Source organism: Oryza sativa, chromosome 11 (genome assembly GCF_034140825.1).
Source record: "Oryza sativa Japonica Group chromosome 11, ASM3414082v1".
In the NCBI taxonomy this organism is placed as follows: domain Eukaryota; kingdom Viridiplantae; phylum Streptophyta; class Magnoliopsida; order Poales; family Poaceae; genus Oryza; species Oryza sativa.
Window position 1 is genome coordinate 29,189,979 of NC_089045.1, and position 3,389 is coordinate 29,193,367.

Genomic DNA, 3,389 nt, shown 5'->3' on the forward strand with positions numbered 1-3,389 from the left:
TCTTTTTTAGATGGGCGATGGCGGTATCCTTGGATGTCGTGAGCACCGTGGTGGCATCGTTTTCAAAGCCTCGTCTGTGTGGTGTTGCCGTAGGCCTAGCGGCGTTCGGCCACGCTTAGCGGGGGTCGTTTGGTGCTAGGCTTCACCCTAGCGGTTTGTGCTTGGGTGGTAGCGCGTGGTGTATGGCAATGCACCTTGGTGTATTTTGATGTTTTTTCTTGTAACTTTTACTCCTTCTTAATATACCCGGTTGGCCTCCTTCAGCCTTCCCGGTGAAATTTTTTTTTTTATGCTTCAATACTGTAAATTTTGCACCCAAACTGCAGAAAACATGGAGATGATTCCACAAGTCCACTTCCGAAGGTTCCTAGTAGCAGTGTGTTGCCTCATGTCATCATGTATGAATCCACCGTTCTGCATTACTTCTGTCCATGGCCATAAGCACAAAAAGGCCACTTGCAAGCATGCACCACTCAAGTGGAACCAAACTGGATGGCTTCAGCTCATGGAATTCAGCAGTTGTAGATGTAGGTTTGAAGCTGAGGCTACACTGCACAACATGTGGTACTGACTGCATGTAGAACAGGATACTGTATATGCTCAAACAGTTGGTGAAGTAATGGGAGCAGGAATGAATGGAGGGATGATAGGAGTACCAGACTGACAGTGTATCTGTTAGGCAAATTGAGTCATGGACTATATTGAGTCTCTCTGATTGTATACAGCACATCTTGACTGAATTTTGCATCTGTAATGATTGTCTGCAAGGCTCTTTCTCCCCCACCATGCTGCGAAATGCATGTATATCTTCAGAAACAGAAAACAAAATCTTTCCCTCCGTTATCCACCTTTGTTTTTTTATTGAATTCATCATTCTACATTTAAACACTGAACAGAACAACTTGTGAGTCATCAGAATTGGTTCAGGACAGATGTGATGACCAGTGCCTTAGCTTTCCTCATAGCTGTCCCACTAAATTCTTCAAATTAACCGTAATTTTGATGCCTTCATATGGTCTGCAGGGGATGTTAACCAGTGCTCTTCTTCGATACTTGAACCTTCCTAATTTTTCACACTGTATTCTGTTCTACTAGCAATGCCTTCCCTTCCCTGATTCATAGCTCGAGTTGTTGTCTCAAACTGATTTCTGTACAGTGTACACATAATTCTAGGTAAAATTATAAGGGCCATCAGAGATTAATAGCAGTTGAGAGTAGCTGATGGAGGTGTAATATGGCTCTTGTATTGTATCTGAAGAGCAGTGTGGCTTGTCAGAAGTACTCTAATTGCACTTCCAGTTTCACACACTTATCTCTTATCAACGTTTCACCTGATGGCATTTGATCACTACAGTATGTTCATAGACGTTCAATTCTGACGCTTAAAAGTTCACTCCCCAAATCTTCAACCTCTCATGGACTATTAAATTAGAATCTAGCTTAGTGTTCATTCTTGTACTCTTCACTTATTCAGTATTTCAGTTCACTAGTTCAGTGCTCTAGTTTCATCTCAACCATTTCGATTTTCGGGTACAAATTATTCTTCCCATGCATGAGTGACGCACAAAACAATCAACGGTGTTTGGCGTTTCATCTAACCTGAGCGACGAGAAGGGAAAGGAACGGCGACGACTTGGGGTAGGTTCTTCGAGTCTTCTGCAGGCTTAGGGTCTTTCCATCTCCTCTTTCAGATCGAACAAGTTCAGCGGGTACCAAGTGCGAATTTGCAGAGGCATCCCAATCGATAGAGGATGAGTTCGTCAGTCTGTTCCAATTTGTTTGTCTGTAGCATTCACAGATTCAGATCAGATAATATCATCAAGGTACCACAGTACCTGGTGCAAACCTGAGAAATTTGCAGAGGGATTGTAAAGTCCAAACTGGAAGAAAGGTTTCCAAGAAGATTGAGTTGTTAAATGTTCAGTTTGTTCTTGTTTGTTTGTCTGTAGAATTCAAAAATTCAGATTATGTCCTGACCTTGACTTAAAATATACAAATGTACTAAAATTCAGATTAGTTCTCCTTTGCAATGGATTGGGCTAGCACTATTTGGGGATTGAGAAGCACTCTAAAAATATGCTTTACTGAACTTGACGATCCCATGTCAGACGCTTGCCGATGTTCTGTAAGCTATGCTGTTCTGCACACAACTTATTTATTCAGATGACAGAATTCAGTTTTATACTCGCTCCGTCCCATTTTAAGTGCAGTTGCGGATTTCCATGTACAACGTTTGAACATCCGTCTTATTTGAAAAATTTATAAAAAAAATTATAAAATTTATAAATTTGGTGGTACATCTGGACAGCCAGAACATGAGGAGCAGCGGTGCCGCCCCATGTAAAGTTTGTAGCTCTAAACTTGATTTGACCTTTTCAGAACGGGTATATAAGGTTATATTCAGTTTAAAAACTAGCTGGGTGGCCCGCGCAATTGCACGGCTAGCATCCAAACAAAATCATATATTTTTTAGTATGTTTTTACTTAAAATTTATTAAATAGCTATCTCATTGTTTTAAGACTTTAAAAGACCAAACCTTACTATCCTCGTGTTTCTGATTATATAGTTTTTAAAAGTCACACCAGTTGCTACCCTTTATGTCATCTCCTTCTTTATTTGCTTGCTCGATTTACCACTATTTTTATTCATTCTTCTTGGAACCTTTATAAATTGGATTTTATAGTTTTAGAGTTTATTGTCACGTTGGGTTTCGTTTTTATAATTTCTAGATGTCCCATCAAATGTTGCCATTATACTCCTCTATGGCCCGTCCAGTGTTTCTTCTCTTTATTGTCATTGAGATTTTAAAAGTTGAACATAATTATCGTTTGGGTTCATTTTTACTTTCTAGAAGTCCTACCAAATCATCAGCGGCTTTGCCATTGTACTCCTCTACGGCTTGTCCGCTGCCTCCCTTCTTTATTGTCATTGAGATTTTAAAATCGAACCTAATTATCATTGGGTTTTTTTACTTTTTGGAAGTTCCAAACCTTTAAAAATTGGACTTGTAATTTTATTTTTTTTATAATTTTTAGAAGTTCCATCAAACGATGCCACTATGCCTCTCTACAGTTCGTCCATCGCCTACTCTTTATTGTCATTATAATTCTAAAAATCGAACATAACTATTGTTGGAATTCATTTTTTATTTTCTAGAAGTCCCGTCAATCGTCAGCGGTTCTGCAACTATACTCTTATACACCCCGCCCGCTGCTTCTCCTTTTTATTGTCATTGAGATTTTAAAAATCGAATATGATTATCAATAGGGTTTTTTTTTACTTTCTAGAAGTCCCAGCATCTGCTTTACTTGTTTGCTTCACGGCCTGCCTAGCGTCCCTCCTTTTAATCGTCATTAGAATTCTATTTTGTGTTTTATTAACAATTTTT